Genomic DNA, 25,768 nt, shown 5'->3' on the forward strand with positions numbered 1-25,768 from the left:
CCACTAGTCAACTGTCTATTTTTATGACTATCTTTTTTGGACAATTCATATAAATAAAATCATATAATACGTGGTGTTTTGTGTCTGTTTTTTTTACTTAGTATAATGTTTCATATATATATTCATATATATATATCAGCATTTCATTCTTTTTTATGGTTGAATAACATGCTATTGCATGGACATACAACATTTTGTGTATACATTCATCAGTTAATGGACATTTCAGCTGTTTCCACTTTTTGACTATTATTAATAATGCTGTTAGGAGCATCATGTTCAAGTCTTCATGTAGAAGCATTTTTTCATTTCTCCTTAGGAGACATCTAGGACGAGAATTGCTATGTTGTATGGAAATTAATATTTAACTCTACATGAAACTGTCAAACTGTTTCCCAAAGTAGCTACATCTCTGTATATCCTTATCAACAAGGAATTAAGGAGGGTTCCTGCCTCTCCTTATCCTTACCAACACTTTTCATTGTCTTGGTGACAGATTTGATCCTAGTGGGTCGAGGTGGTACCTTATTATGGGTTTGATGTGCCTTTCACTAATGACTCGTGATGTTCAACACATTTTCATGTGCTTATAAACCGTTTATACATCTTCTTTGGTGAAATGCCTATTTAAATATTTTTCCCATTTTAAAATTGGGTTGTCTTCTTATTGAGTTGTTAGAATTCTTTGCATCCTTCACTTTAATTTGACAAAGGAAAATTCTCCACCAGTAGGGAAACTCATTTCTCTTTCTATTTCTGAAAATCTTTTAAATTTTTTAGAGGGACCCTTCAAAAGTCTGTCCTATTTATTTTTAGAATATTTCCATAAGAACATAGGGATCAATTATGAATATTGATTATATACAACTTTCTTTCCTAATTACAGACTCAACCAAGAGTTATAATATAAATATTTTCTTAAGTTTATTTATTTATTTTGAGAGAGAGAAAACATGAATGGGGGAGGGGCAGAGGGAGAGACTCTCAAGCAGGCTTCACTTAGCACAGAGCCCAATGGGGCATGAACCCACGATCTCCCGACAGTGAGATCACTACCTGAGTTGAAATCAAGAGTTGATGCTTGACCTACTAAGTCACCCAAGTGCCCCTACAATATCAATCTTTGTCTTGCATTCATTTTTGTGGTACTTTCAAAGCTCATAACTATCTTCCTACTCAACTTTATGGACAGACTGAAAAATTCAATCTAGTTGAACCATGGCTTACTTTATAGTGCTCTGTAGGACACCTACTGTCTGAATTGGGAAATGGGTAGCTCTAGAGATTCGATAAATGATCAAAGAAATAGCAACATTTAATAAAGTAAATACAGAGGCTGTGTCAATATCAAGTTATGTCTGAGTTTTGTATCTTCAGTTTTATCTGACCTAAATACCAATCCTTTTAGTAAAAATATATTTTAATATTATGGGATAAAATAAGCAGAGAAAAATGGCCTTTGAATTTTACTTGTCCCTAGTGAATAATTTTATTTTATTTTTCCTTCTAAAGTAATCACTCATAATGCAGGGTACCTATCTGTAATCCTCTTCAAGACACACATGCAACACACACACACACACACCCACACACACACACGCACGCACACGACTTCTAGATTCTAAGTGGTCAGAGTCCAAATTAAGTTACCATATAGAAACTAAGACACAAGGCCTAGAAGGCCTAAAAGGAGGAAGGAGATATACTATCTTAGGGTTCAACAGAATATTTCTCTCTGCCTACACCAATGATGGGAAAGATTTTGAATGTAAGTGGTGTGGGTTGGCAGACCAGGTGGAGGAGGAGAAAAACAAGGCCCTGGTCTTAGTTTTATCATGAACTATTGGTAGCACATACTTTAAATACTGTTATAAGAGTCAAAGTGCTCCCTGCAACTGGCCACTTGTGGTCATACTTCAGTCCTCAAACATACTTGGTTGGGCCTGCAGAGTGCAGTTTGCCTATTTGGTTTGTGAACCAACACTTAAAATGTAGGAGATTTATGGGTGCTTGAGTAGCTCAATCAGTTGAATACCCAACTCTTGGTCTCAGCTCAGGTCATAAAAATCTCACAGTTTGTGAGATTGAGGCCTATATCGGACTCTGCGCTAACAGCTCAGAGCCTGCTTGGGACTCTCTCTCCCTCTCTCTCTGCCCCTCCTCTGCTCATGCTCTCTCTCTCTCTCCCTCTCTCAAAATAAATAAATGAACTTAAAAAAAAAATCTCTCTCTCCCTCTTCCTCTTCCCTTTCCCTGCTCATGCTCTGGATCACTCTCTCTCTCAAAAAAAAAAATACAAAAGATTTAAAATAAAAATCCAATAAAAATGGGAAGATGTGGCCATGCTGGGCTTATGTTTTCATATGGTAACAATTAGGTGGGTCTGGGTTATAGATACTACTTTTGGCTAGGATATTTGTTCTCACTTTTGCTAAAGACCACTTGTACTTCCTGTTGTTTCCCTGCCTTGAGATGATCAATTTTAGTTAATGAAAAATTATATGAGATGCTAAAACCACGATTTCCCTATCTGGACTGCTTGCTCATTTCATTGCTTGTATGATTCCTGTAAGGTATTTGAGTTTATAACTGTATTTGTTTTCTATGGCTGCTGTAACTAAGTACCCAACAGAAAGGTCTTCACAATTCTGGAGGTAGGAAATCCAAAATCAAAACATTGGCAAGAGCTGTGCTCCCCACAGAGGCTCTAGAGGAGGACCCATTCCTCACCTCTTCTGGCTTTTGGTGGCTTCAGGAGTTTCTTAGCTTGTGACTGTATCACTCCACTTCTCCCTCCATCTTTATATGGCTTTGTCCTCTTCCCCAGGCTCCCTCCATGTCTCTCCTCTGGTTATAAGGACATTTCCCATTGGATTCAGGGCCCAGTCGTATCATCCAGAATGATCTCATCTCCAGATCCTTAACTTTTTCCAAATAAGGTCATATTCCCAGGTTCCAGGCATTAGGCATGGACATGTCTTTTTAGGGGCCACAATTTAGTTCACTGCAATAAGCAAACTGGAGAATCCTGGAGGACATTTAAGTGGAATGGGGAGTTGAGGCTGGTGCCATCCTTCAGGTTAAAGAAGTGGAATGAGGGTGAGATCACAGAGAATGATTTTGCCTCAAATATCAGTGCATCAAGGGAATCAAACAGCCTTAAGCCCTGGGATCCCCGGAATCAAACAGCCTTAAGCTCTGGGATCCCCACGCTTTTTCAAGTTGAATTAGGACAGACTTAGTTGCTGTGACCCATCAATTTCACCTTGGCTTAACTATACTGGTTTAATTGACCTTGGCCACAATTACTTTAAGTGGGTATGCAATATACTGTCTGCTTACTGCTTTCAGTTGCCTAAAACCACAAGAACCATCTAAAAACAGCAAATATGAACATGTTAATTAACTTAGAACCAAGACTCTTTTCTCTGTTAAATGGGGAGATGGTGGGACAGGAGATGTAAAACTAGGTCACATATAAAACTAGGTACTCAGGAGCTGGGACTAGTTACTGTGGGGCAGACAACTCTGCTGGGTCCCATGGGCATCATCAAGAAACTGATCCTTTCCGAAAGCTCTTTGTTGTCTAATTTCATGCAAACACAGACTGGTAGGGTAGAAAGGACCTCGGGGATATCCCAGCTAGGCTAGAACTAGATCTGAGGCTTCAGTTGGGAAAGTCAGAAATGTGGGGGAGATTGAAACAGATCAAATACCAGGAGTACAAGCAATGCATAATCCATTTAGAATCCAGAAATTTTGCTAGTGCTTGTTTGCAAGGTTCTTTCTGTATTGTTTTCTTTCTAGGGAAGATAAGTGTGTGTGTGTGTGTGTGTGTGTGTGTGTGTGTGTGTGTCTGTGTGTGTGTGTTGGAAAGGGGCACCCAGAAAACCATACCCAGGCCCCCAAATATACCCATTCCCCCAAATATCCAAACCTTCCTCGGGCAATTATATTGGTATCCCCAGAGACACATAGCTGGAAACGTTTCTTGTTCCCCTGCAGAGATCTGGTGGGGATTTTCTTTGCTGGAGCATAGTAACCAGGGCAGCGAGAAACCCAACCAGGAGGCTAGTCAGAAGCTAACCCAAACAGCTTTGCTTAATTCTGGGCTACTCCTGGGGGCTGGGTGGGGGGTGGCTGGCAAAGAGAAGTGTCTGACATTCTTGTGTGCTGACATCAAGCTGCAAAGCTGCTGCCCTCTGGTGAGTCAACAGCAAAAGGCCCACATCGTTCGAGAGCAGCTGCCCAATCAGAGAATGTGATGCCACGCCTCAGAAATCTTTCTAACTCTCAGCATTCTGCAGCCTTCAGACAACTCCTTTCAGAGAAGAATGCAGAAATGATTTAACTTACAAAAAGCATAAAATCTACAATAATAACAACAGTAAGACAAAGTCCATATTTGCTTTTAAAGCAATTTATGACTATAGACAGCCAACACCCGGAATTTTACTCATTTAATAAATATTTAAACTTTTACTTTTATGCCGAGGCTGGAGGTGCCCCACTGGTGCATTGGGGTTTTCTGGATCTTGAAATTAAGGCGTACTAGAATGACATTGGTACTTGGGGAAGGCATAGACTTGCAACGGCAGTTATTGGAGCTCAGCCAACATATCCGTAGCTTGTTAGCTGTTATAATGAGAATTTTATGTATATACATATATGTAAATTCTACGGTGAAAATGAAAATTAAGTGTAGGTTTCTCACCTTATTAATGAAAGTTATGCTGCTGTTTAATAATTTCTCTCAATTTCTTTAGATTGAGCAGAAATCAGTGGGGAAATATCACGCATGAGGCAAGAGGCGCATTATTTGCTAAGTGCAGCATAAATCTGCTTTCAGGAAAGAGCACAGTCCCTTTTACAGCATCGCCACCATATGGCGTTGCCATATCGTGGAGTCCGTAAAGGAGACTGACATCGTAAAAGATTAACTGGGTTTTACTTGGCAAGGTCAGGCGTCTTGATGGCAGGCTATAAAATAGTTAGACGAGGAAAGAGAATCTGCATTTGGAGGCCATCTCACATTTTGGCACTGGTTTTCCTTATAGTCCTGGCATCTGGTTTGGAGTGTCAGAAGCAAAAAGGTTGTCCTGGCCAAGTGAGGATGCTCCCTTGGCTTTGGGTGTGTGGGAGTCTCAGAAGTGATGGCTGGAACTGCTTCCAGTTCCAGGAGTGGAGATCTCTGTCATTTTACCCTCTTACACACTAGATCTGAGGGGTTGAAAGGAGGCTAGAGCACACATACCTGTTCACCTTCCTTTGTTTGTTTCTTTGTTCATTCATTTGTTTATATATTTAACAAAAATGTTTTTTGCATATCTTAGGTGCCAGGCATTGAGGGCACACTGTTCTTGTTCAGAAGAGGAAATAAACAAAAACATAGATAATTGCAATGCAATATAATTAGTGCTCTAATTACAGCAACATGTATTGAACTTTTTTGTTTAAGTTTATTTAGTTTTGAGAGAGAGAGAAAACACGAGTGGGGAAGGGACAGAAAGAGAGGGAGAAGGAGAATCCCAAGCTCCACGGTGTGGAGCCTGACGGGGGGCTTGAACCCATGAACCGTGAGATCATGACCTGAGCTGAAGTCAGACGCTTAACTGACTGAGCCACCCAGGCGCCCTGTATATTGAACTCTTATTAAATAGCAGGAACTTTGCTGGGAGCTACAAATGAATCGCTATAATACCAAAATAGGGTTTTGTTATTATTCCCTTTTGTAGGCACAGGGGTTTTGGAGACATTAAGTCCTGCAGGTTGGAAGCAGTGAACAAAAAAATTTTAAGTCTAGACATTTTGACTAGCAGTTTGGGTCCTTAACCACTCACTTCCAAATTTGGGGAAGATGACTAAAATGACAATACCTACAATGACTCTTGAAAGCCAAGTAACTCTTTAAATGAGGATGTGTGTGCGCTGGCTGAGGCATCCTGGGCTGGTAGTGATTTGTAGGCAGAAGCAATTGCTCCCGTGAAGAGGGCCATGAGAGATGTGTTTGTCAGGGGAAATGAAAGTGATTAAATAGTGTTGGAGGTTTGCGTGGGTGATCTGGTTTTCTATTAGTGTGTGACAAAACACTCCAAAACTTAGTGGCTTCAGTCATCATGATCATTGATTTAGTTCACAAATCTGCAATTTGGGCAGGACTTGGGGAAGACGACTCCTTTCCATTCTGTGCAGTGACTGCTGGAGGTGCTCGAAAGATGGCTGATGGCTGGGGCTCCCCAAGCATTTCTATCTTTATGTGATCTCTTCTCATGGTCTCTCAAGCATGGCAGCTTCAGGTAGTTGAACTTCTGAATGGCAGCTTAGGCCTCCAAAGGTGCATGCTCTAAAAGAGATTGCCAGACGGAAACTTCATTTCATTTCCTTTTTTTTTTGTTTTAATGTTTTTTATTTATTTTTGAGAAAGAGAGAGAGATAGAGTATGAGTTGGGAGGGACAGAGAGAGAGGGAGACACAGAATCTGAAGCAGGCTCCAGGCTCTGAGCTGGCAGCACAGAGCCCAACATGGGGCTCAAACCCATGAACCATAAGATCACGACCTCAACTGAAGTCGGAGGCTTAACCGACTGAACCGCCCGGTGCCCTGGCTTCATTTCCTTTTATGACCTAGACTTGAAAATCACATAGCTTAACTTGTGCCAGACTCAGCAGAGGCAACCAAAGGGTGCTGCCCCGGTTCAAGGAGAGATGACATAGATTCCACCTCTTGATGGAGAAGTGGTGAGGTTCTGGAAAAGCATGCAGGGCCAGAAAATTGTTTCAGCAACTTTAGGGGAAATAAGGTGGGATCAATGCAGCAGAAAGTAGTCCTTAAAAAAACAGATTTGGGGTGTGATGGACTTTGATTTCATCTATGGACTCCACCACTTAGTAGCTGGGTTACTTTGGCCAAGTTGCTTAACTTTTTTTTTTAAAGTTTATTTATTTATTTTGAGAGCAAGCAGGGGAGGGGCAGAGAGCGAGGGAGACAGAGAATCCCAAGCAGGCTCTGTGCTGACAGCGCGGGGCGGGGGGGGGGGGCGGGGGGCCGGGCGGGGGGGGGGGGTGCTGGAACTCATGAACTATGAGATCATGACCTGAGCCGAAACTGAGTTGGACGCTTAACTGATTAAGCCGCCCAGGGGCCCTGCCTGACTTTTTTGAGTCTCAGTTTCCTTCTCTGTAAAATGAGGATGCCAGTACTTATCTCATGGAGTGGCTTTGGGGGCTGGCACGAAGTGGGTCCTTCGGATACAAAACCTGGGATTACAGATCGGCCAGTAACAAGATAGATAGCTGGAGAGGAGGAAGGGCCAACGTGGGGAGGGCTTTTGTATAGTAAGTTGGTAAAATAATAATAGCAATGATAGTCAAGTGACTGAACACTAGGCAGTGCTAAGGTCTTTAAAAAAATCTTTTTTAACATTTATTTTTGAGAGACAGAGTGAGTGGGAGAGGGGCAGAGAGCGAGAGAGACACAGAATCCAAAGCAGGCTCCAGGCTCTGAGCTGTCAGCACAGAGCCCTACGTGGGGCTTGAACTCACCAACCGTGAGATCATGACCTGAGCCGAGGTCGGAGGCTTAACGGACTGAGCCACTCAGGCGCCCCAAGTTCAGCAGCGCAAAGCTTTTTAAAAGGAGTGTCTCATTGATCTTCACAACAAACCTATGAAGAATGACTATTGTTACCCTATTTTATAGATGATGAAACTGAGGATCAAAGAGTTTAAGAAAATTTCCCAGATTGGCAAATAGCAAAGACAGGATATGAACCAAGGTAATTGTTTTGACAGGGCCTGTATAGGAGGCCAGTTCGGATTTGGGCTACTTGGAGCCACTGAAGAATTTTTAAACTGGGCAGTCCTCTGGTTAAACCTGCTCTTTAAAAAGCAGGCTGGTTTATGGATCAGGGGCTCCAATCAGGTGAGAAATATGGAGATTTCTGATATATTGCAGACACACATAGTGTGGGAAAGGTGGAGGAGGTCCTAAGAAGTGAGTGGCAGTCATTCTTGATTCCTGATTGGATGTGGAGAGAAAGGGAGGGAATTGCTGTAGCTGTTAGTCAGCTTGGGCGCAGGCACTGGCCTGTGCACAATTACTCAGGGTTCCAAGTGGAGAAAGAAAACAACCCCAGGGTGTCTTCTAACTTAACGCATATTTCCTAAGTCCTTGCGCTCTCAGTCTAGACTAAAAACAAACAACACAGACTCCTCTTGAAGCTCTCAGATCTCTTACCTTGCTATTCTAGCTTTCAAATTCCGGGCCGCCCTTCCTTTCCCACACCCCAAGCCCTCGTACTGGGGATTACAATGATCGTTTTTGTGTACCAGGCGATTGTTCCTTCCACATCAGGGGCCTTGGGAGGATGACCAAAGGCTGCTTTCCGCTGTCCTTGCTTCCTTCATCCAGTGCTGGAGCTACGCATGCAATTTACTGGTTCACGTAAAGGATGACCGACTGGGGCAATGATATGGTCTTCAGGCAGCGGGGGGTAGGGCGGGTGAGGGGTTGGTCTCTGTCGGAGGTCCTTATTGATTGTGTCATGTAGTTTCATGGTGAAGTTCCTTTGGAGGGACTATATGTGCTTTAAAGGACACAGAAAGGATATGTGTCATTGGATACAGCATTCCATATCTCTGATAAGGGACTTTAATCTATTGCTGGGTCAAAATCTGAGGCACAAACTGGCCCTTGATAGGAAAGTTACCTAAAACAAGCAATAAACCAACACACAACCCCCAAACCTAGTTTTTCTGACGATGAAAATATTTTTTCAAATTATTTTATTTAAACTGGAATAATTTCTGAGATGAAAACAATTGGGGCACCTTGGTGGCTCAGTTTGTTGTGTCCAACTCTTGGTTTCAGCTCAGGGCATGATCTCAGTTTGTGGGTTCAAGCCCTGTGTCTGGCTCTGTGCTGACAGTGCAGAGCCTGCTTGGCATTCTCTCTCTCCCTTCCTCTCTGCTCCTTCCCCTCTCCTTCTCTTTCTTTCTCTCTCTCTAAAAAAAAAAAAAAAAAAAAAATGCTGTGACCTTGTCTGATAGACTTATTCATGGTTATCTACTTGTTTGTGCCTTCTGTCTGTTTCTTTCTCTGTTTTCCATATAAAAGGATTATTTTTTGAAAGGTAACTTTATTCTGATGCTACATTTTGAATAAATTATTGCCTCTCCCAGTGGACTATGGAGGTTGACATTTGATCAACAGCTTTTGTCCACTGACTGCTGCCGTTAGATACAGAGGGTGCCCCATTTAACCCAGTGTTTCAGGCAATATATCACTTGGGAAGAGAGTATTACGCTAATTGTTTGAACACTGTCTATGCACATTGCTTGGTCATTCAATAGATAGTTGTTAACTTCTCCTTTTGCTGTCAGTCTCTGAAGTTATAAGCTGGTTAAACTATACCAGTGCGTAGAGCCAACTAGATGCTCACACAGTTTGGTCACAGTCCTGGTTTAGGATCTTAGATCTAGCTTTCTTTAATGAACAGAGAGGCTTAAACTTGGCTTTGCGCCCTGAATTACTCCTTTAGAGAAATCATCCACTATGCTTTCATTACAATTCAACTTTTTCATTTGTAAATAACAAAAAAGAGTTATTTTACAATTGAGAAATTTCCTCTAAAATGGGAATTTCCAATGAAACTCATTAAATTGCTGAATGGCAGTGAGTGAATAACTGATGAGGTCATACTTTCTTGTTATGAGCTACTACAAACACTGTGAAGTGGCAACAGATTAGAGTATAAAAATTAGAGAAGGGTCTGGTTCCTTTTTACAGGTCTTTTGCTTGTTAAAAAAACAAACTCCCAAACCACTAAACATCAGACCAAAAAAAAAAAAAAAAAAAAAGGCATAGTTTGATAATCTAGGCTACTTTTTCATTAATTAAAACTTGCATTTAGGGGATGACTTTTCTTTTTTCCCAGAAGGAAACTTCTAGCTTGGGACAGCTTCAGCAATTCAACCACATTTTCCAGCATATAAAGCAAATAAGAGGCAATCATTTTTCGGTCGTAAAGATAAGCCAAGGAATGGAAATAGTTTTGCAGGTCACGTCACCTGACAGAAACTTTGGACTGATCCTTTCCTGGTTCAAGAGTTCAGCCATAAGACCTACTTTCCCTATCAGCTGGGCTGAAGATGATAAGATTTTGAAGCAAGCAAAGTTTCTTTATGAGCTCTTATTTAATTGTCTTGTGACAAAAAGGTTGAGGGGAATTGTCCACATCGAGTTACTTCTGCTTGGTATGTTCTTCTGAATAAATCACTGTCTCCCGTGATTGGACACAGTAAATGGAATTTGATTAAACACTTTGCATTAGATTTCTAGTGCCTAGTACAGAGCCTTTATCCTTTATCCCTGTGAATACTTATTGAAGAAATAATTGTGAACTTAGCCTTAGATTGGTAACTGGCTAGGGATAAACATGATTTAAGAGAAAAATAAAATAGTTAATAACAAGTATTGTACTGTATGCTCATCAAGTGCATTAGATGCAGATGATAGAGATGAGAGTGAGGTTGCGATAGAAATTTCTCTGAGGGGCGCCTAGGTGACTCAGTCGGTTAAGTCAGTGTTGGACTCTTGGTTTTGGCTCACGTCGTGATCTCACAGTTTGGGAGTTCGAGCCCCGCGTCAGGCTTTGCGCTGATAGCTGCAGAGCCTGCTTGGGATTCTCTCTCCCTCTCTCTCTGCCCTGCTCCCCCCCAATAAATAAACATTAAAAAAAGGAAATTTCTCTGAAATTGCCTATGAAATATTTTCTGCTATGAGAATTAGCTGAGTGTGGCTTCTTCCCAGGAACTTGTCTCCAGTAGAGTTCATTCAGAGGTGCTACTCAAAAAGTAAAGTGGTGAGCCTATATCCTCTGCAAGCTTCAGTGGATTCCAGCTCTTATGCTCCTTTGAAAGGAATGGGGTGCTGGACTGTCCATACCTGATCTCGCTCACTTTTCCTTCTAGTCTCTTCTTCTGTTCTTTTTGGTCTGTGAACACCGATAGCAGGACATTTTCTGCAGCTTCCATCCCAACTTCTGTTCTAGTCCTGACTCTACCACAAAGTCACTGTTGACCTTGAAGAATCCAAATAACCTCCCTCAGCTTTTCCTTCTTCAGTCGTAAAATAAGCGGCGAGATAAAATGATGGTCAGGGTACGTGACTAATTCCACAATTCTCTTATTTTGCGAAGAGACCCCGGTTAGAATAGATCGAAGCTGACACTTGATCCATTGTTTCTTATTTTCTCTACTAAGATGCAGATATTATTTTTTCTTTCAGTGTTGGGCTAATTATGTGATATCAGGTAACTAAAGACTTTATATTCATTACTTTGGATATCCACCGAGTGTCTGATATTAACCAAGTACGTTCTTGTCTGTGGCTGTGAATCTGAGAATCTCTTCTGGTACTATCACTTAGATGAGTAAAAGTTGAAAACCATCAAGTTTCAATCTCTGATGGGGCTGTGGTTCTAACAGATTTTTCAGGCATCTTGGAACACAGCAGTGTGTACACAGATGAAGACATACTTTTTGGTATTTTCTTCTAAGTGGTACAAATATCTGCATCTCATTATGGCTCTTCTCATTTATTGAGAGCTTACTCTATGCTAGACACTATTGCTAAACATCTGTAGTCTTATTTAATTATATAAAATAATAGTAGCTATTGTAATAATTATTTTTGTTTTAAAATTATCATATGTAGGGACACCTGGGTGGCTCAGTTTGTTGTGTCTGACTCTTGATCTCAGCTCAGGTCTTGATCTCAGGGTCCTGAGTTCAATCCCCATGTTGGGCCCCATGCTGGGCATGACGCCTACTTTAAAAATTTAAATATATGTATAAAATTGTATGTAAGTGAATTAAATATATCTGCATAGAATTAGAAAACAAACATCCTATATACATGTCTCAGTTTAAGAAATACAGCTTTTTCATTCCTTAGATGTCCCTGTGTGTCCTCTCCAGTCACATCCCCCTCTTACCTCTAGAAGTAACCACTATCCTAAATTTTGCCTAAACCATTACCTGCTTTTCGTTAGTTTTGCCATTTGTGTTTGTATTCCTATGTAATATACATGGTTTAGTTGTACTTGTTTTTGAACTTGATGTAACTGGAATCTTATAGTGTGAATTCTTCTAGAACTTACTAGTTTCTCAATATTTTATTTTGAGACTTATCATTATTGACATGTGTAGCTGCGGTTTTATTCATGGTTATTGCTGAATAATATTCCATTGGATGATCTTGCTACAGTTTATTCTACCATTGGTAGATGTCTGAGTTGTTATCATTTTATTTATTTTTGCTGTTATGAGTAATGTGGCCTTGGATATTTTTATACTATACAACAACAAGTGTTTTTCAGAGAAAACAAAATAAAATTTCTCTGTTGTGTGAGTCACATCTCTGTTGGTGACAAGTGACTAAACCCATCTTGAACTAGTTTAGGTGAAATGAGAAACGTTGAACAATCAACCCCCCATGAGAGCTATCAGGATGCAGACGGACTTCCTCAAAAATTGAAATAAGAGGTCAAAATCTCCCTCAAGGATCCCCCTCAAGCTCTTGCTTCCCTCTCTGTGTTGCCTTTCTTCTCTTTCACCATAGATTGGTTTCTTCTAGATGGCAAGAAACAATGTTGTCAACATTTCCCTAGTTCTACATCAAAAAGATCTCCTACAGGCCTTTGGATCTAATGTAGCGTCAGATATGCAAATGAATAACTTCTGACCCTGAGTATTCTCACCTCCACCCCCACTGTCGTAGCCACTTCTATCATGACTTGGTTATTCTGGGAAAGTTCCCTTTTAAGTATTAAACTCCTCAAACTTCTTTTATGATCACCCATTACCCTGCTTCTTGGTATTAGATCAAATGATCTTAAATGCATTAAAAGGCTTAATTCTCGCTGTCCCTCAACTAGTTCCTGCCTGGATCACTTTGTTAATTCAGGTCGTCTGAGAGGCAGATGCTAAAATGAGATGAGACCTGAAGAGATCTGTTGAGGAAAACCTTGTGAGAGAAAATGGGAGGGAGCTGGAGGACGCTGGGAGAGCTGTCGACCCCCATGCAGGACTGATCCCTGTGAAGAAGAGAGGGAGAGAAGATGAGGAAGAAAGGCCTTAAGATTTCAATTCTGAGGAAGTTCTGGCAAGGCTAACTGGGAGTCGCATCAGAGGTCTTTCAGGAACGGGCCTGCCCTTAGTAGCCCTGCTGTGCTTAGTCATGGCTGGGAGCAGCCACAGAAAGCACGGCCTCAGAACAAATGTGGTGATGGATCTCAGAGGGCAGCAGCTGGGACCATTGGTCTATTATGCTTCCCACAGTGGCCACCATAATTACTACCCCAGCAATCTTTTTTGGTACATTCATGGGATAACGGTTTTCTTTTTCATGCCTTCAAATGCCAGGTCATTGAAAGGGCTGATTATTCAAATTCATGTGGCATCTCTGACTGAATATATGACATTTATTACATTTTATTTTTTTAAATTTTTTTAAATGTTTATTTACTTTTGAGAGAGAGAGAGAGAGAGACAGAGCATGAGTGGGGGAAGGGGCAGAGAGAGAGGGAGACACAGAATCTGAAACAGGCTCCAGTCTCTGAGCTGTCAGCACAGAGCCCGATGCGGGACTCGAACTCATAGACCGTGAGATCATGACCTGAGCTGAAGTCGGACGCTCAACCGACTGAGCCACCAGGCGCCCCTATTACATTTTCTTTTTAAATGCTTTTACTAATTAACTCAGTTCACCCTCACCATCCTGGTCGCTTCTTTTGTCTTGTTCCTATAAATATTATTATTGTAATTTGTGCCATGATGGCTTGGATCCTGAACCTCCAATCCTCAATGAGCAACCCATGGTAATTATCGATTTCCTAATTGCAGAAATGTATTAGACAAAGGAAATGTCATTGCTAAAACCAAGGTTTGGACCCCAAATGCTCTTATGATTTTTCTCAATGGATCAAATGGACAACTCATCTGAGTCATAAGGACTCCTTTTCCTTGGTGGGTTGAAATTGGACTGGAAGAAGATTTACATCATGTTGTTTATGACTTGTTCAGAGTGGTTCCTGCTTGTCCTTTTAAGTGGGAGGGAGAGTGGGGAAGGCATCCGTTGGAGTGACCATATACTATACAAATGGAGAGGGAGCATGAATAATACTGCCAGGACAACATAGTCATAACCAGGATGGTGCTGGGAAAATTGAGTTATATGCTCATTGTAGGTTCTCTCCTCTAGGGAGCAAGGAGAGTTTATACCTCCCACCTTGCCAAGCACATGGAAAGAAAGAGAGCAGTGAAATGATTTAAAAGAAATGTCTGAAAAAAGAGTGATGCAGAAAGATATAACTTTTAGCCTTTTTTTTTTCCTTTTCAAAACTTCATACCCCTTATGACTTAAGGCTCACTTAGGTGTCTTTATTCCAGAGCTCTTCCTCACTGGGGTGAAGATGGGGTGAGGGTAGCAAAGGATGGGTAGGGGCTGTTCTCCCTTCAAGGCTCCACTAGAATTATTTCTAGATGATTACCAGCTTGGATCATATGTACTTGGGGATGCTTGGTGGTTTTCCAGGGTGAACAAGACACATCTTCTTGGAGGGCATATTTCTTCCAACAATTTGAGGGGAAATTTCTTTTATTCTAAATCAAACCCAGATATGTGATTATTAGAATGCAAAGTTCATCTGGATTTTATTTTTTATTTTTTATTTTTATTTATTTTTAATTTTTTTTAACGTTTATTTATTTTTGAGACAGAGAGAGACAGGGCATGAATGGGGGAGGGTCAGAGAGAGAGGGAGACACAGAATCCGAAACAGGCTCCAGGCTCTGAGTGGTCAGCACAGAGCCCCACGCGGGGCTCGAACTCACGGACCGCGAGATCATGACCTGAGCTGAAGTCGGACGCTTAACCGACTGAGCCACCCAGGCGCCCCCGTCTGGATTTTAAAAACATGTAAAGGGCACCTCGGTGGCTCAGTCGGTTAAGCATCTGACTCTTGATTTCGGCTCAGGTCATGATCTGACGGTTTGTGGATTAGAGCCCCAGGTCTTGGTCCGTGCTGTTAGTCTGGGACTCTCTCTCCCTCTCTCTCTGCCCCTCCCCGACGTGTGTGCTCTTGTGCTCTCTCTCTCTCTCAAAATAAATAAGTAAACATTTTTTTTTTATAATTTTTTTTTTCAACGTTTATTTATTTTTGGGACAGAGAGAGACAGAGCATGAACGGGGGAGGGGCAGAGAGAGAGGGAGACACAGAATCGGAAACAGGCTCCAGGCTCTGAGCCATCAGCCCAGAGCCCGACGCGGGGCTCGAACTCACGGACCGTGAGATCGTGACCTGGTTGAAGTCAGAAGCTTAACCGACTGCGCCACCAAGGCACCCCAAGTAAACATTTTTTAAAAATTCAAAAAAATCCACAACATGTGAAAGATATATTGTCTTTGGGGGCCACTTTATACTCCTGTTCTGATCCCCCCTAAACTATTAGTTATATCTTGTTGGAAAAGTTTGAAAAGAACTACCCAAGAAATTAGGGTGTGTCATCAACATTCTCTTCCTGTCTTTCCAAAATTGGGATGAAATTGGACGTTACCAGCTTTTTAATGTTGTGAGAGCCATCTGATGATGTCATTGTAATTGATCATTTAGACTGGGTTACCCAATGTGTAATAAGACTCAAGGCAACCAGAGCTCCCTATGATAAACGGAAGAGCTTTAAGGAGGTGTGGAGATGAGCCAGGATTTTTCCCTTTAACAGTCTTTATTGAGTGCCTCTTATGTATTGAGAGCTGTTCTGGAAACAGTAATAAAGCAGTGAACAAAACAGATAAAGGCCTCCTTCTCCTGGAGTATAACAGACCTGAAGCATCCCAAAAGTGCTTTACCTGCTGGGAAGAAAATAATGCAGGAAAGTGGTTACAACCTGCTTGGTGTGGGAGACATTGATGACTTCTGTGAGGAAGTGACATTCGACCTTAGACCTAAAAGGGAGAGGAAGCAGTCGGAGGAAGATGAGGGAAGTAGCAATGGCAAGTGCAAAGCACCTGAAACAAACTGGCCCTTTTGAGGAACAGAGAGAAAGCCAGTGTGGGGATGAGGGGGAAATCGGTTGGAGAGAAGGTCAGGGAATAGGCCATATGGGGTTCTATAAGTCATGAAAAGGAGTTTGGCTACTATTCTAACTATAGTGAGAAGTTACCAGAGGGTCTTAAGCTGGGAAATGTCAGCATTGTCCAGACTTAACCAAATAGTAAAACCATCTCTTCCTGGATAACTTGTCTAAAAAGGATATTACAGCTATGGATATGCGTGGAGATCAACCAAACATGGAAGAAGGGCCTCAGTGACAACTGACCTCACTTAAACATGAGAGGAGGACAAAATGGTAGCCAGGAGTGTTAAAAGGATTTAGGGATTATGGCTTTTAATAATGAATCAAAGTTTTAATTTTGTTAAGAAGAAAAATGTTTTTTCTGTTATGTATTCCAGAAGGAATTCCCATTCAAAATAACTGAAAAAAGTCTTGGTTGTGTACAACAATAAGCCTTTTAAGACACATATGGAAAATTCATCTATTTAGAGCTTGATTTTTAAAGACTCAGACTTTATTGTATATAATATGCAATGAGGTTTTATTTATAATTTAACCTACTTGAGTTAAAAAAACACAAGAAGCTTAGGGAATATGAATAACAATTAAAATGGACATTTAAGTGGCTTTAATGTCATGTATTAGCACAGTGTTTTTTTGATATGACCGCCGCTCCACCCCAAACATTGAAATCACAGGGGGTGGGGGTTGGGGGGGGACCTCAACCTAGAAGGAAAACAGTACAATCATTTTTCCAAGGAAAGAGAAGTGAAATAGGAAAAACAAAAACAAAAATCACCAACTCATTTGGAAGGTCATGAAAGGCAAAGAAGAGTGTGCACATCTCAGACCGATTTGCCTCAGCATGTGAATCATTTAACAGGAAAAAACACTGGACTGACTCAGCTTGAGCAGGCTCTTGTTGTCCCTGCTGAGGTCCTCGCTTGGTGTGGCCCCTGCCACTCTCCCTCCTCTCTTCTCACTGTAGGGAAACAGGAAGTCATGTTGATTAATAAGACTGCCTGGGATCACACCCAAGGCCATGTCGAATCTTTACCTCTTCTGGGCTTGGGAAGAGGTGCAAAGATCAAGGGCAAGCTTTTGGATAGAGCGAGAGGCAAGGCCAGAACTCTGAAGAATCAACTCACAACTAACATTGACATAGTTCCCTAGAGTGACCGATATCTGCCAGAATGAAATCTCATCAGTGTCTCCCGACCCTCTGGGTGAGGTTTTATCCCTTATAACAGTGAGACAACTGGAGCCTCAACAGGAAAAGAAGCTTGCCCAAGATTATAGGGTGAGTGGTACTCAGATCTGGACCTTCCAACCCCTAGGGCTGTGCCATCTTCCATTTGTCATGCCTCCTTGATGGATATGGGTATAACATAGGGAGCATTGCCCCAGGTGGGGTCTCCTAGCTTCCTTGTTACAAGCCATTGTCCCCCTTTACCTTTCAGTTGTATTTTGTGGCCACATACAATTAGCTCTTATAATGGGATCATCCCACTCCAGTGTACTTCACTCCTTCTCAGGGAGAAAGTACTAAAGATTATTGCCATGAGGGGCATAATAAGCTAAATGGGTGTTACCCAGTCTGAAAAATCTTAGCGATGTCAATAAGCCACTTGAGACAACAAGGCACCTGATATTCTGTCCTCATTCCTTATCAGTCCTTGGCTTGGGGAAGAGGAACTTTCTGGAAGGAGAAGGACCTTTGTGGAGTTAAAAAGAGGAAGAAGAGTTATGAATTCAAGCCTCTGAAACAAATCAGTGACAAGTTGTTCTGTGGGCTGACAGTTTTCTCTTTACCTTTCCTTTCTAACAGCTATTCATCTCATTGTCAGATACTTTGACTAAAAGTCATGGTAAGAATCAAATGTAATCCCTTAAGTACACTCACCATAAGTTAGCTCCAGCCATACCAAAAATTCTCAGAGTAATTCCATCTCAAATGCTGTGTGTGATCAATCTAATAGGTATGTGAAGTGACCCTACAGAGGAAATTCATTTGATCACCGTGGCTTTGGTTTTCTTAGCATACGCAGATCGCGTTCATTTTCATCACACTAACTGCTCGGTACAGGATTGTTTAAATGGATTGGGAAATCTCATGAAAACTATTAAACTAAATGGTTCTGCTTATGGGCATGCACTTGAGTATCTTACCATTTTCCAGAAGCAATCAGAAACTTGCTTTGAAAAAGCATGGGCATTGGAGGCTGGCTGCTGGCGTGTGGATCCTCATGCTACCATTGTTTTGTTCTATGACAATAAGAACACTACAAAACATTTCTGTGCCTCAGTTTCCTCATTAAATATGGTTATAACAACTGTGCCTACCTCACAAGATTACATGTGAGGCCCAAACAGAGTAATATATAGTGTACCCTGCCTGGCATCAGGTAACTGTTCTCTTAAAATGGCCATGAAGATAATGTAGATGTAGCTTTAAAAAAAATTTTTTTTATTTAGGGTTTATCTATTCATTTAGAGAGAGGGAGACAGCGGGGAAGGGGCAGAGAACGAGGAAAAGAGAATCACAAGCAGGTTCCACACATCAGGCGGGGAGCCTGATTCGGGGCTTGAATGAACTCACAGACCTTGAGATCACTACCTGAGCTGAAATCAAGAGTTGGACACTTCACCAACTGAGCCACCCAGGAGCCCCTGATGTAGATGTAGCTGAACATATAATTATAATTTCACTTATTTAAGGCCAAATGTTCTAGTTCGGTGGAGTTTGCCAAACACAGTGATATCTTTGGGATCTCAAGACCATGGCTTCGTCGCTCCCTCACTTTCATGCTACTTCCTTTGAATGGGCAAGCAAGTCTGTTGACCAACTGGAGACTTTTCAGCAACAGTTCTGCTGACTTCACTTTCACGTGCCCTCAGGGCTAGCAGCCATCAAGCCAGGGAGCAATAAAATGTGTCGGTGGGAAATAAACGAGGAAGAACAAGAACAAAAAAAAGTGGCCTGAGCTCATTCAATGACAATATTTATTATATGGAACAATGATCATGGTTTAGACGTGTTTGTTCTCTGTTACACTGTAAATATGGAAGAAATGTTATTGCTCAATAGCTGTCTGGATTGCTTACGGGGTGGACTTGTGAGGTAGAGCTGTCTCAGGGTGCCTTCAAAATACAGTGACATTTTTGCATTGAGGCTTTCGTGATGAGTGCTGGATTGGGTCAGTCGCGAGTGGAAAATATTGCCACCTATAGGCCAGTTGTTATGATAAAATACCTCATCATGTCCTTGGCACCATTTATCGAACAAAACCTTTCAGTGGGCTTAAGGTTGAGCAGAGAAGTTAAAATGGCAACCAGTATCCCAATCCTAGTAGATTGCAAATCTCAGGGAGACAGTGTGGAACTTTAGCATGAGCTAAAGCTTTGAGCTCAGTCAGACTTCCAACCTGATTTCAACTTAGTAACTGTGTGACTTTGGCACTCGTATTGAGCCTCTATGAGGAAATCATCTCAGAAATACGGGTAGTAAAACCTTCCACGTGGGTTGTTGCGAGGGCTTAATGGGATTGACATTATAATGATCTATATTGTAGATACTCAATAAATATCCTTGCCTTGTTTTATTCGTTGCCTGCCTCTTTCCAGTTTCTTACATGCCATTTGGTAGTCCAGATTTTCAAGGTGAATTATTTTGCAGATAGCAAGCCAGATACTGGAGAAGGCATAAGCTATTTGAGGACTTTGGATCTTTCTGCTAAATGGAGGCCAGGGCCCAGAGTCAGTATTTAGACTTTCCAGTACATTGGTCAGCTGTTTCAGCAAGTCAGGTATACTGAAAGCATGGGCTACTGATGAGTGTTTCCCGGTGAGCTGCTGCATATGGACGTGCTTTGTAAAATGTCAAGGGCTCTAGGATCGTACAGTTGTCACTATCACAGTTGGAAGCATTTAATCCTTTTTTCCTTCTCGTTTTACAGGTTAGGGAGTTGAGACCTGGAAAGATGAAAAGTGATTTTCCCGAGCGCCTAGATCATTGTCCTCTTCAGCATCACAGTAGCAAACATTTGCTTGCCTAGTGCCGACTACTGATCTAGGCACTTCCCACGTATTACTGGTAATCGTGAAATCTTCAGAACAACCTCATGAGGCGGTTTCTATTATCCCCATTTTACAGATGACGAAACAGAAGTAAAGAGAGGACACAGAGCTATTAAGTGATAGGGATTTGAACCTTAGCAGTTGGACTCCAGAGTAGTCATTTTGACAACTATATATACATATGCACATTAAAGAAAATAAAACTGGGCCCAGATGATGAATACAATTCTCTTTATGTTTGATCCTTCCTTTTTCCACTTCATAAAGCATTTTGATTAGTTTATTAGCTTTTGAGACTGTTCTAAAGGTTGCAACAATACACAGAAAATGTATTGGTTACATAAAAAAAAAAAAAAAAAAAAAGGAAATAACTGCCAAAGTCAACCAAAAGAATCTAAAGGTATCTTTGAGACAGTCTCCTATGAGGTTGATGATGGCAGAGGTGAAAAGTGGGTAGTGGTTTGTTCCAAAAGAAATACAAGACATATCTTTTATAGCCTAGATGAGGAGACCTATGAAAACAGAATAAAGTTCAGTAGAAGCTGGGGGAGAGAGAGGAGTTTACACTGACAGGGTAAGAGTTTCAGGTGAGAGATGGAACTGAAGGAGGCCTCAGGGGTGTGAGAAGCTAGAGTTGGCACATGCTATGGCGAGGACGACCAAGGACCCACAAATAACGTCAGAGGAGAAATGGACAAAGAAAAACAAAAATACCAAGGCTACTCAGATCGGAGAAGAAAAGAGCTGGAGAGATATGAAAGCTCACTTTCAATATTTTAGGGTTGTCATATGGCAAAGGGATTAGATTTATATGTGTTGTTCTAGAAGACCGCAGGAGGGCAAATGTATGCAGGTAGAGGGAGGAAGATCTAAAACCAAAATGGGGAGTACCTCTCAATATCAGATACAATGCCAGCATTTCAGCAGCCACAACAGAAGGGATTACTTTCACAATTATGTGGCTCTTGGTCACTGCAAAGACATGTATAAGCATAGGCTGCATTACTGGTAATCTTGTAAAGGGAAGCAAAGCACACAGCACAACAATAAATATTATACTATGTTCCCACGTCATAAAACTTATGTATGTAACATATGCAGACGAAAATACACCAAACTCATAAACACTTGCCTTATATAGTCATGTTTTTTTTCAGTTTTTAAGGAATATATATTAAATAATTTAGGACAGCCTATAATAGTTTCTTTTTTATTTGGAAAGACTTAGGAAGTTTAATGACATTTTCTGAGGCCACAACTAAAAGCCAAGAATTGAATCCGTCTCAAGCCCAGTCTTTATTTCTGGAAACCAGAATCCCACTTTTTAGAGAATTAAGAAGAGAATGAGTAAACATAACGTGGAGGTTGTGGGCACAGAATACGAAATTGTAGATTAGGAGCTTTTCAAGTAGCAAGCAGCAGATTTGAGGAGTGAGACTCGCAAGTGACAAAGGGCACTGTTGAGTCCGTTGGAGCTGGATGGTGACAAAGCAGGGTTATTGGAGACGGATGCCACACCTTGGCAAGTGGCAGATGTGGTATCGAGATAAAGTTGCTGCCTCTCTCTTTAAAAGCCCTTTGTAATTGACAAAAATGCCCCCAAACCAATATTAAGATTTTTTCTATGGTTGAAGCTGTTTTGATTTTTTAGTGACTTCTTATCCTTTTACAGGATTGGTTCCTTTGCAATGAAATTTCCTCTTTTATTTTCCTGTGTAAGCTAGAAGTCATGTTTGGGAATAGATCCTGTGGTCCTGGCTACTTGAGAGTGGAATGGAGTCTAGCCATGTTTAGGGCCAGAAGTGGTCTTAGCTGAGTTAGAACCTGATAACATTATTTGTACAAGTGTAGTCTGCCTCCAAGATAGAGGGAGGTGTTTTATGACCACAGGCTTTATGAATTGTAGCTATAAAATAATCAATCTTTTAAAGCAAACATAGCATAATGTGTATATCCAAATGTGAATTGTCCTTCAGAGCTGTGACCCTTGGAAACTTTTCATACCTACTGGTATAAAACATATTTAAACCTACCAGTGGAAACATCTTTCAGAGCCAATTTATTACACACACACACACACACACACACACACATTATTTTACAGTATATTTTGGGGGCACCTGTGTGGCTCAGTTGGTTGAACACACGACTCTTGATTTCAGTTCAGGTCATGATCTCACGGTTCGTGGGCTCTGTGTTGAGTGTGGAGCCTGCCTGGGATTCTCTCTCCCCCTCTCTCTGCCCCCTCCCCCACTTGCACTCTCTCAAAATAAATAAACAAACATTAAAAAAATAGAGTACACTTTATTTTTAACAGAAAATATTTTATCTCGCTTGATAACCAATTTTATTTCCCAGAGGGACTGGCTATGAACACCTCTTGGCTATTGGAAAAATCAAATCCGTCATTAAAAGACAGAGCGTTTACCATGGAAGAGATAGAAACGTAACAGGGTTATGCTGACTTTGGAGACCCTACACAGAACTGCAAAGTATTTGAAATACATTGAATGCAATACATTGACTGAATGATTTGCTCATTATTTGCCAGTTCCTGGAGAGAGGTTGGAGCTATGGCTGCTGGAATAAGTTGAGAGATACCACGAAAGAGAAGAGGATCCCGAGAGAGTGTTGCAAGTTCTGACAGGTAGCAGCTTCACCTATGGGGAGACAGGCTGGGTGAGTCAGGAAGGACCCCCTCAGGATGTGGATCATCACTGGTACTCTCATTGTTCTTTTTCCGTATTCTTCACTATTCTTATTATCATTTTACTTAGGTTAAATGTAATTTTGTTAAGGCTAACTCGAACCACCATGTAATTCTTAAAGGGGATTTTGATAAGGTTTCCAAGTAGTGTTGCACAGGTTTCTCATGTTCCCTGCCCTCATTACTTTGCAATCTGATTTGAAGTCATTGCCCGTCCTGGAGTTTCAGCAGACCAACTGGGCTCCAGGTACAGAGAAAAGGGCAATCTTTAGGGAGCAAAGGGCTTCCCTGTCTAGTTTCTGGCTCAGAGAAGCACACATATCCACTCTTCATGTGTATCAGATCCAGAATCATCTGTAAGAGCTGGGCTGACTTCAGGAGCAGATGATTTTTCCCTTTCATCTCTAACAAATCATGGTGCTTAGAGCAATGCGTGTTTACCGGTAACAAATTCCACCAATGGGTGTGGTTGAAAAGTTGAGTGCTGTGGACCGAGTGGCTTCAGCTATTGTCTACAGCATTTCCTCCCTTGTCTGGGAGGTTCTGGCTCCTCCGGCAAGGGCAGTTGCAGGCCCAGATAAATGTCTGGGTTTTCTTACTCAAGGATGGGGAGGTGAGGGCGGCGGGGCAGTGGGGGCGGCGGTGGAGCAGGCTTTCTGGCAGGGATTCCACTAGGGGGCAAGTCTATCTTTAAAACAAAGTAAACTGGGGCCACCCGTCTCAGCAGCTAAATGATTTCCGGGTTGATAGGAGGTGAGGACAAGATGAATGGCTTTGGGAAAAGAAACTGTGAGGAGAGAAAGGAAGAAGAAAAATGAGGGAAGCGTCGAGGAAGACTTATGAGCCGGAAGAAACGTAAAGGTAGACGATTTGCTTTTTCAGTTTGGAGCGGAGACAGGAAGATAACCCCTTGGTCCTCAAATAGTAAAAGCCCTGGGGTCTGTTCTTCCCCGGGAGTCCCCGGCGATGATACTGAACCCCTAGGGAAAGACAGCCAGCTTGCCTGAGGTTTCCAAATCCCGTCTTGTGGTGAGAGGCTGAAGACTGTCAGGGCTCCAGAATCAATACCTGTCGTGTACACATCAGAGGTGGTGCCCTCAGATAGGATTAGGCTGTCTGGCCATCGTTTGTCGTGGGTGTTTCTCTGCAAATGTTGTATGGTTATCAGTCCAGTTCACCTGATTTTTTTTTTTTTTTTTAAACAAAACTGCAGGCCATCTTTGAGAAGACCTCAGCCTAAATGGTGGAAATGCATAGATTCATTTGTGCTTGAATTCACACGTAGCAAAAATAGCACACACCAGCAGCGGCTTGTCCTCTGTCCCCATCCATTAGGATTATGATAAATGAGGTCGGAGGAAGGCTGGGTCTGGGTGGTTCCATTTGTGTGTTGGTTTCTTCCTGTCCTCTGGGTTTCGGGTCACCTGCTGCTCTGTGTCAGTAGCAGAGTACTGGGTCACATCCAGCACTGTCAAGGTTTTATGGGTCACTCTCTTGAATGAAAGCTTGATTTTCCACGGAAGAGAATGCTGTCTCTGGCAATTGTTCAAAATGTAGCATCTCAAATGTAGACCCTTCAACTGTGTTTACATGCCTTGTGCAGGCTCTTTCTTTTCTTAGCTTTCAATTCTTCAGATATGGAATATGCTGGAGATGTGACTCCTTTGTTGTTCAAGGGTGATTTGCATATCGTCTTGACTGATGTGCGTGCACAACTTGCCTGTGAGGGGGGCTGTGGTGGCAAGGGCTGTAGAGACATCTGTGACTTTTGATGGAAGGAAGTATTTTCTTACTGAGAGTCACCCACTCCTTAACTCCCTCTAGTCTGTCTGTGAGTTCCATGTTGCCCTTCATGACTGCTCAGCTCAGCTGAATACTGTCCTCTTGCTATTTAATTAAGATTTTGCTGTTTTTTGAAACCCTATAAATGTGTAATCTCTGTGTCTCTGTCTCTCTCTCTCACACATACACATGTAACAGTGAATGACTCATAAATATGAAAAGTAAAATTTTGAATTTTAACTCTGGAAAATCAACCTGATTGATAAAGTACTGATATAATATTTCCAAAGTGGAAATTCATGAAGAAAATAGATTCTTAGGCACCTAGTAATACCAGGAACATTTTACTAGCATTGTCTCATTTAACTTCTAACAACTTTTAAAGACAGGGTATGCTTTATTGTAGCAATCAAGCAACTATAACTTGCCAAGGCCACGGTAAGCACGGGGCCAGGCCAGGGGCCTGCTGATGTCCCACACTGTTAATTATTCTCTATGCTGAGCTTTAGCTACTTTGCAGCTATTTATTGCATTAAATTCATAATCCCACTTTCATCATAGTAAAAACAGCAATAATCACACAACAGAACTATTTGCAGTGGCCTCTGGCCAAGGCCATTTGATCCAGAGTCAAAACCTCATATTTGTATAGTGCTTTTACTTTGTCAAAATCTAATAAGGGTGGTTTTCATACCTGAGGACAATCAAACTGATGTCTATTTAGTATAGTAACATATCAAATTATTAATGGCATATATATTTTAGTCTGTTTCTATGCTTATCATTCTCTCTGTTTTAGAAAGTTGGGGGCTCAAAAATGCTTTAGAAAAATTTCTTCTCCAAGGACAGGAGATGGCTGGGTGTCCCTTTTAAAGGCAACACTTCTTAGTGAGAGAGTGGACATGAGAATTCATGTCCCTAACTGAGAGTTTATTGTCCTTTCTAATAACACCACACAATCTGGTGTCTATCTAAAGGCGTGGGTTCCTTGTCTATTAATAGCTCTACTATTAATAATGTGCAGTGACTGGATATGCCAAGATTTTGCTGGTGTTTTGGAGGACTGAAAAGGTTTCCGAGTTATAT

The 25,768-nt window shown here is 41.5% G+C and overlaps 1 long non-coding RNA gene across 4 annotated transcripts in view; it reads left to right on the top strand.

The window, feature by feature from the left end:
• LOC121034527 (uncharacterized) overlaps positions 1-25,768 on the top strand; it is a 132,444-nt gene that overhangs the window by 40,309 nt on the left and 66,367 nt on the right. For all 4 annotated transcript variants that reach the window (XR_005792487.1, XR_005792490.1, XR_005792488.1 and 1 more), the window contains 2 exons: positions 20,073-20,209; positions 22,745-22,872. This is a non-coding gene — a long non-coding RNA (uncharacterized LOC121034527). The remainder of the gene's footprint in view (positions 1-20,072; positions 20,210-22,744; positions 22,873-25,768) is intronic.

The sequence above is a fragment of the Herpailurus yagouaroundi genome, unplaced genomic scaffold (genome assembly GCF_014898765.1).
Source record: "Herpailurus yagouaroundi ecotype Mexico unplaced genomic scaffold, PumYag 160, whole genome shotgun sequence".
Classification (NCBI taxonomy): Eukaryota; Metazoa; Chordata; class Mammalia; order Carnivora; family Felidae; genus Herpailurus; species Herpailurus yagouaroundi.